Genomic DNA, 9,257 nt, shown 5'->3' with positions numbered 1-9,257 from the left:
GCACTCAAGTTCTGTGGGATCTACTGAGGCAGCGTCTAGAGGGAAATGTCCAGCCTTCAAAGCTTGCATCAGAAAAGGAGAAGCCAGGTGTGGAGTGCACCTTAATCCCAGCACCCCCAGGATGCTGGGACAAATTCTAGAGTTTCAGGCCATTCCAAGCTGCGTGGTGAAATCCTGGTAAGAAAGACAGAAGCAGAAAGGAGAACCAGAGAGCATACAGTGGGGAAGGGGAGGGTCATTCTTAGGTCAGCGCTAAGATCCCCTACTTAGAGGAGTTTGCAGGAGCCGAGCTAAACCCAAGTCAAGCAGAGAGCAGAAATGTTACAAAGAAGAGCAAAACCAAGGGTTGAAAATTACAGAACACCAGACAGTATTAACACATTGAAAGCTTGCTTTATAGGTGATCAATAAAGCTTACTTTTAACAAGAGTGAACTAAGGAGAAAAAGGAGCTGGCGGGTAGCACATCAGAGATGATCCCACAGATGTGAAGAAGGATGCAGATCCAGCTTGAGGTTTTAGATTTACCGATTTAGGTTTGTGTTTTGTTGACTGTGTCTCTGAAGCTAGAAAAGACCCATAAGACGGGGAGGGGACAGGGGAGCCCAGGGAGCACAGAATTGTGTAGGAATACTGAGGTCAAAGGTTGAAGGGGGAGCTGGGTGTGGTGGTGCACTCCTCTAGTCCCAGAACTTGGGAAACAGAGGCAGACAGATCTCTGTGAGTTCGAAGCCAGCCTGGTCTACATAGAGAGTTCCAAGACAACCAGGCTACACAGAGAGACCCTATCTACAGCAACAACAACCAAAAATAAATAAATAAACAAACAAAATAAATCATATGTCTGAAACATTATGCTGAGCAGGCCTGACGGGATATAGCTATAATCCCAACACACAAGCAGTAGAGGCACAAGGGTCGGGAGCTTGCGGCCGTCTTGGGTATGTGGTAAGTCTGGGCTGCCTCATGACCAAAGTTACACTGAACAACTTAGATGAAATGGACACAGTCCTTGAAGGATACCAACCACCATAGCCCACTGAGGAAGAAAGCGCTATCAGAGAAGCTCTGGGCCAACTAAAGGGACTCCATTAATATTTTTACATCTTTAACAAGGAAAAGCTCTAGGCCCAGAGGCTGTCATTACTAAATTCTCTCACATATCTAAGAAAGAGATAATGCCCACTCTTTCATAATATACAAGTGACTTTAATGCTTTCCAATTTCAGACACCATGAATGTTACACTCAAAGAGCTCCCGGCCAATGTTCTCCTGACCACAGGCACAAAAACCCACAACAAAGCACAGCGAATTGAACCCAGAAAAATAGGCAAGGGTGATGCAGCATAAGGAAGCAAGGCTCTTCTTTAAAAGAAGGCAGGACTGTTTTGACTTTGGAAAGCTGACCATTCTAATTCAATGCAGTAATAAGCCAGAAACATATAAAGAACGCACTCATCGTGAGAGAATCAGAGAGGCTCACAGACAGAGAGAAGGCTATTCCCACCCCCATGGGGCAGCCCGCAGACAAGAGATCATGGAGACCATGAAGCCAAAGTACAAATGAACATATGCATGCAGTAGCCCCTGCACTGCTTCTGTGAAATGAACCTCCGCAAAGAGTCTCTGGGATCCTGCATCATTCAGACACACAATCCCACAATTCCCAGAGGGACTGATTCGCTCTGTGCTTGTGTGACGTGGCTGAGGCCATTCTGTTCCTGGATACTAAAAAACAAACAAACAAACACAATGGACATGCCCTCAGGCATCACCCACCAGCCTGTACTTCCTCCACCCTCCTGGACTGGAAGCTCCTCAAAGGGAGCTTCTGAACCAGCACGCTAGCACTGCATGTGGCCACATTTCGATGAATCCTCACTGCTTCAGGACCATGTGAATGGAGAAATGGATAGTCAGAATCCTCAAAGTCTGTACCCATGTTACGGCCATCACATGGACACTTCTTTATTTAAGTGTGTGTGTGTGTGTGTGTGTGTGTGTGTGTGTGTGTGTGTGTGTGTGTGTGACAGAGAGAGAGAGAGAGAGAGAGAGAGAGACTTTCAGGAGTCAGTTCTGTCCTTTAACCACGTAGGATGCAGGGGTTGAACTCGTCATCAGGCTTGGTGGCCCAGCACATTTCCTCAGCTAGCCATCCCATCAGCTCCACTTCTCAAGACAGGAATTTACTTCTTTTACCTCCCTAGGACCAGCATAAACGAGCCCATAAGAAGCACTGGTGGTGATGAGTCTTGCGAATAATACCTGCTAAATGTGCAGAAGGCATTAGGAACATATCTCTGCTCAGATCTACCCCCCCAAGCCTCTTGTGTGTGTACCTCTGCACATAATTAAAGGTTAAAGAAGTGTCGTGTGGGTTTTTATAGAAAGCAAGAGTACATGCAATTCTTCTGAAAGCCTGCTGATTACTCTTGGCACATTGTGTTTTAATTTTGATCTCTGGAAAATATCAGGAACAAGGAAAGAACTTCCCACCCCCACCCTCCTAACCCCACTCCATAGGAAAAACAGTATTGAAATAATACAAACATCTTGGATCAAACCTCTTTCAAACTAGCTTCACCCTCCCATCAGGCCTGAAGTCGGCACAGTTTGTCCGCCAAGAGAGTGGGAGTTGGCACCACTCCTCATAAACGTCAACCGCAGGAGGCCTGGGATGGATTGAAATTGTTTCCTCTGGTCAGATGTTGATGGTGACCCCCACCCAGGATGTAAATTTATCACGAGGGCTGTGGGTGGGTCTAGGGCAATGGTCCTGTCTGTCTAGACACGTGTGTGAAAGCACACTTCTTTGCTCTCTAATATCTCCAATAAGGACATTGGCAACACCCAAAAGAGTCTCAAAAGTTGGTAGACATTTTAAAGCAAGGCAAGAAGCCTAGAAGGCTGGTTCCGTGGGTGGGGGTGCCAAGGTGGCCCCATGTACCTCTGACGAAGTGCTGAGGGGGAACAGGGACAGGAGGGTCTCCACTGGTGCCAGCCTAGCTTAAAAACTGCAAGAGAGACCTTGTTTCAAGAGAACATGGTAGACACCAATAGCTGGGGATATTCTTTTCTTCCTCTAGCTTCCAAACGTGCATGTGTACGATGCATGCACACACATGCATGTACCACACATACACACACATGCATGCACCACCCATCCATATCTACACACATGCTCACACCACACCATAGACACACACAAACACACAAGCACACACCTCTCCCACCCACACTTATACACCATGCCATGCACGTGCATGCACCACACACATACTCACATCTACACACATGCTCACACCACACCACACTGCACACATGCAGGCATCATATCACTCACATACATACATACATACATACATACACCACACACACATATATGCCTATACTAAAACATCCATATACACGTATCCATACACTACACAGACATGCACACACACAGAGACAGAGACACATGCACAGAGAGAGACAGAGACACAGAGACACAGAGAGCTCTTACTGGAAAAGGCAAACAGATTTTCCATGGGTGGGTCACTAACCTGACCTTCTTGCCCCATATGCATCCATCTCAGAGTCTTTGGGGAACCAGAAACAATCAGAGGCGTGAGGGCTGAGGCCTCTGGTCATGGGACAGGAGTGCGAAGGGAAATCAACTTAGACCATGAGGAAATTCTGCCCTGCCTCAGAGTGGCCAGTTCCCATCGTCTTCATCATGGCCAATGGAGCCAGCTCAAGACCAGGCACTGTTTACAAAAGATGCACATTCGTGAGGAGGAGGGTTTCTTTCTCATCACTTGGTTTAGGACTTCAACTTCTACACTGCAAGATCTATAGGCCTAACTAAACCCTCATGGCGTTCCTGTCTGGGCTGCTTGCAGGTGTTCACAGCAGCACCCTGGGGTCACGGGAGGCTGAAGCTGTGGGTGAAACACTGTTGATTCTCAAGCTTTGTGGAGTTAGCACTGCTTTTATGTGAAGACAAGCAAGCACAGATACAGTGTGAAATAGAATTGATGGTATTGTTTTAAACACACACAGGACCTTCTAGGAACTGTGGCTGTAAACCACATCCATGACAACCCTAGCAAATACAAGCTCTCGCTTCTCCACTTCTGGATGATCATAGTGGAAAGATTTGGAAAAAAAAAATACTCTGTTCGTCTCATCTTTCTGGGTGAAGGGGAAACACTGCAGGACTCCTACAGGCCACTGCCATACACATGAGAGAAGTGGCAGGCCTGACTCCCACTGCACGAGCACAGGCCTCACGCGCTAGCACAGATGCTCTTGCATCGTTCCTCCGCTCCCTTTGCAGCTGTTTTGATTTGGTCTGTTAGCTAGGAAGTGGGAAATAATAACCAAATCTCTGCCCTTGGATCCAGTGCCACCCACTACAGCAGTTTGTGGAGGTGACCCAGCTCCTCCACATGCTTTTCTTTCCTCTGCGTCTTCTCCAGAAGTGTGGCTTGGTGGACAGACAGAGCATCCCGGTGACCTCCGGGCAGCTGGGTGCTGGGCCGCAGACTGCCCTGCTGTTCTCTGATGAGACCAGCTGCAAAGCGGCTGTTTGTGGCCCACCAGGGAGGAGCTGGCTTGAGTGCTTCCTGGGCATCGAGCTGGTGGTGTCTGTTGCCGACACGCACAGCTGATGTCCTCAAGGCTGATGTTCCTCAGCCCAGCCAGGGCCTAGCCCTCCTGTGCCCTGGGCCTCCCCAGGGCTGTCACTGGCGTTGCCAGTGCTGAGGTTCAGCCATCTGCTCTGTAGTCACTAGCCCTGAAACCCTCAGCCCTACCTGGTCCTTGCTGTTGAACATCTCATCTCTCAGCAGCTCCCCACAGGCTTGCCATAAATAACTCTGGGGTGCCCTTTACCTCCACTCAATGTAATTGGTGCTATGCCCAACCAAAGTGACTTGATCGCCACCCCCAGACAAAGAGTAGCAGAGACCCCAGACCTAGACAGTCCCCAGTTAGTCTTTCAGGGGACAGCATCCTAATGGAGAGAACTAGGAACCCAGCCTAGCCCTTCTCCTGCTCCCTCTTCCCTCTGGTCTGGAAATTCACCGACTCAGAAAACTTCCATCTTTTGAACAAAAGTTTAAAGGGAGGAATAGACTTTATAGTCTGATGGGTAAGTTGTCTCTTTGGGGGACAGAGAGGAATTTAGACAGGCCTGGAGAGGACTTTCTGTACTCTGCCCTTTTAACTTTGTTTCTTAGGAAAAGATATCAGATTTCAAGTAACAAAAAGATGAGACTTCAAAGGCACCAGTTTAGTTGGGCATGCCTGGAATCCCAGCATGTGGGGAGTAGAGGCAGGAGGATCAGGAGTTCAAGGCCAGATACACAAAAAAAACTCTGCCATCAAAAAAAAAAAAAATCATTTATTACAGCCTCGTTGGTGTAGTAGAACACCAAGAGGGTAGAGAGTAGGCTGCCGGTATAAATGCCGACTTCATGCTTCTAAATCCCTCATACCCACTGCAAGCTTCCAAATGCCTCACCGTCTTCAGTTACTCCCTGCACCGTAACCACCTCCCCCATAGACCTGCATCACCATAACCAAGATGGGAGTATTTGTATATCAGTAGAATTTTTACCTTTTTACTTGTAAATAAAACATTAATCTTTGAACACATGGGAAAGTATGGTTCACACAACAGGCTACAATTAAGGCATAAAGAGGAGGAAATGGCATCATTCATAATGATGCAGCTGGAGCTGGAGTTCATTCCGTTAAGTGAAATAAGCCAGCTATAGCCACACGAGCGCGCCCAGGGTTGGGCTCTTTATGAAGTTGTTCTCATAGCCGTTGAGAGACAGTGTTTCCTGGAGACTGGGGAGACTGGGAGAAAAGCGGGGAGATGGGGAAAGGTTGTGTAACAGATCACAAGTCTCAGGAGGAGTACAAAGTGTTGGGTTGCACAGTAGGTGACTATTTTAATGCTAATTTGAAGGGATGGATATGTTTACCCTTTTTTTAAACACAACACAATATATACATAAAAGTATAAAATATCACATGATAGATCATAAATACATAGCACTTATATGAATTAAGTAAATTTTTAAACAGTTGACAGCTTTGGGGAAAAACAAAACATCATTTCTACCTCCACCTATGTGGCAGGACAGCTCTCAAGGTAGGAGATTTTGATCTCAGAAAGAAACCAAATGGAGCTCTCTCCTAACATCATTCCCTCTTTTGAAATCCCATGAAGTTGTTCACTGAGTGGCTTGATGACCTCAACCTATTCCCAGCAGTGCCCCTCTGGTGGCAGTGCCTCTAACTGCACAGGTGAGTGACTAGGACCCAATAGTAAGCTGTGTGACCTGGAGAACACAGCCCGAGTCTAAGGCTCATGGAGGCATTTTGAAGATCTTAGTGCTTTGGGGAAGAAGGGGATCAACATGAGCCTCCGACAGTGACCTTGCAGACGTAAAGGCCAGAGGCTCTCCTTAACCACTGTGGACTGCAAATCTCTGGGAACTCACTCCGGTCTCCCAGAGACAGGAAGCTGTGAACCGGAAGGAGATAATGGAATCCGGAGCTACCGCCAGGGCAGACCTTCATTTGCAGCGACTTAGAAAATAAAATGTAAATGTGTGTCTGGAGAGACACTTCAGCAGTAAAGAGCGATTGTTGCTCCTGTAGGGGGCTTGAGTTCAGTTCTCGGCACCTACACGTGAGTCATACTCATCCCAAACCCCGGGGATCGCATACTCGTGTCTGACCGCTGAAGGCGCCAGTCACACAAAGTAAAATGAGTATGTCCTTTTGGAAGAAAACAAAAATAAATGTGGCATGGGCTATGTCCCAGGGTCATAGAACTACTAGCGCTCATTGGGTTTAGCATCGATTCAGTAAATGCCAACTCGCTACCTAGTTGACTACTCAGCCTTTTATGTTTAAATACCAGTGGTGCATCTTTGTTAGTGTAGTCTTGCTTTCCGTGTCTGTCGAAATGCTAACTGGAACCACGGAGTGAGGACCAGGCACTCCTTAGGTGACGAGCTCTGAAGACTTGGTCTGCACAGTATGGAAATGTGGTTTCCACCGTTCCTTGTCAGTCTGCCTCCTCCATGGTCCTCCCCACATTTCCCAAGTGTTTGTTGGCTGATAGCCTTCCCCGTGCTAGATGATATGGAAAAACAGAAAAGGAGCGTGTGCTTCTGCTCTCCAGGACCTCGCCCGCCAAAGGCAGAGGGGGAAGTAAGTTCCGGATATGGTTGGTGCAGGACAAGAGTGGCCTTGGCTCAGGTGGGCATCTCTGTTTTCCAAAAGGAGGGAATACAATTGTCAGCCGATACAATCACAAAACACACTTGGGGAATGTTCTAAAAGCAGAGACTAGATCAGTGAGTCACCGGATCCAACTACTGTATCCCAGCCAACCCGAGACTGCACCGCGCTGCCAAGAGAAGGGAGTGATTCGGTTATCTTAGGTTTCTTTATTTGTTTGAATTATGTTACTTTTAATTCCATAAACCTTACTATTTAAAAACTTGAAAATAAGTGAAAACAGCACACAGCAAAGGTAACCACGACTGACTACAGGAAATTGACACAATTATGTCAGAGGATATTAAGCTAATCATTTTTCTAGTTCTAATTCCATCATGGCGTTCTTGTTTAAGTAGCGGGTAAGAACATAGAAGGCATTCACTCCTTAAACTGTAAAATATAGTACGAAGAAGTTTCACGGTTTCCGTTCCAAACACCCATTTTAACTGCATGGATGTTCGTTTACTGAATTGTGTAGATTTTGCGTCTGTTTGATTTTGCCATGTGTCTTGAACGTTATCTTCATCCGTCACACAGGTAAGAAGATGGCTCAAGGTTAATTGGGATGTTGTACAATGGAACTTTGGTCACACACTGCTCATTCTGAGACTTAGCATTTAGTGTTGTCATGGGTGCAGTTTGGAAGAACTTACCGGTAAGCTCCCTTGCCCCATGTGCAGATGGTGAGGGTGGGATCTGGATTCCTAACTCTCTCTACCTCAAGCTTCCCTCTAAGTGAGACCGGGGAACCAGTCATGAGAGAGCTCAGTGCTCCCTCAAATCTCAGCTTTGCTCTGCAGAGGTGCAGTCAGGAGGCTCCCAGAGTTTTATGTCATCCTAGCTGTTTGCAATGTGCCACCCAAAGGTGACCCCAGTTCACTGCCATGGTCCACTGTTTTACATAAGACCTGCGATTACTTGCCCACATCCATTTAATTTTGAACCAAATAACTGTAATTAGGGACTGTTTTAATAATCCAGCTAACTCCCTCAAAGAACCAGAGAAATTTTATGTGCACTTAAAGAAAAGGAAAAAAATAAATAAATAAAAAAAAGCCAGATATGGCTCTTATAGCCTCAGCACTGGGGAAGCTGAGGCAGGATGATAGGTGAGTTCAAGCCAGTCGGGACTACAGATGTGAGTCTCTCACACAAACACTAAAAGCAATCAAATTAAAGAAGAATGTGGGTTGGAGCTGGCTTCCTAGTGTTTCCCTGGCATGCATGAGGGCTCACCCCCTGTAGCAGTATATTTCCCCCACTACATTTTACAATAAACTCAATAATTTGGTAGGAGCTAATGTGGGAGGAAGAAGAAGAGGAAGAAGAGAAGGAGGAGGAGGAGGAGCTAGGAAGGAAGAGAGATGCAGGAGCCATGGAGGACCATGCATGTATCAAGAGCAGTCCTGGGTAACAACTTATATCTAGGTTAGTTAATTGGGAAATACCTCTAAATTGTGTGGGCATCTTGTTAATAGAACATTATCAAACATATAAAGCCTTTGGCTAATCTTTAAGCATTAAAGTCTCATTCCTACCGGGTACCGTGTGGATGGCCGGATGGTCTGGGCTCAGCCAAGTGTTGGGGAGATAGCATGGGAGATTGGCAGAGCTGTCTCCCATGCTGGTGTCTCGTGGGTACAAGGGCCGGTGCTTTGGCCAGCATGAGCTGGGGTCAAAGTTGAGCAGCGGTGGGAGCATGCCGCCACTCTTGGTTTCCGTCCTTGTCTAGTCCAGAACATGGTGGCTCTGTAACAACAAGCCAGATTGGGTGTCGTCATTTTTAAATATTAACAACAACAACCCGCCCCCAGCGTCACATTAAACTGGATGTAGCTTGCAATTGCTGGACTGGGGAAATAGATGCAGAAGAATCAGAACCAAATTTATCTTTAGCTACATACTGAATTAGAGTCTAGCCTGGGCCTAAATGAGACCCACAGAGATCTGTCTGCCTCAGCCTCCTGAGT

The 9,257-nt window shown here is 46.8% G+C and overlaps 1 long non-coding RNA gene across 6 annotated transcripts in view; it reads right to left on the bottom strand.

Annotated features, from left to right (window-relative positions):
• Positions 1-5,917: 5,917 nt before the first annotated feature.
• LOC143434039 (uncharacterized) overlaps positions 5,918-9,257 on the bottom strand; it is a 39,742-nt gene continuing 36,402 nt past the window's right edge. For all 6 annotated transcript variants that reach the window (XR_013103191.1, XR_013103192.1, XR_013103194.1 and 3 more), the window contains 2 exons: positions 8,826-9,036; positions 5,918-7,414 (listed from right to left, as the gene is read on the bottom strand). This is a non-coding gene — a long non-coding RNA (uncharacterized LOC143434039). The remainder of the gene's footprint in view (positions 7,415-8,825; positions 9,037-9,257) is intronic.

This window comes from Arvicanthis niloticus, chromosome 13 (assembly GCF_011762505.2).
Source record: "Arvicanthis niloticus isolate mArvNil1 chromosome 13, mArvNil1.pat.X, whole genome shotgun sequence".
NCBI classification, from domain to species: domain Eukaryota; kingdom Metazoa; phylum Chordata; class Mammalia; order Rodentia; family Muridae; genus Arvicanthis; species Arvicanthis niloticus.
This window is presented reverse-complemented; position numbering and strand designations above follow the sequence as displayed.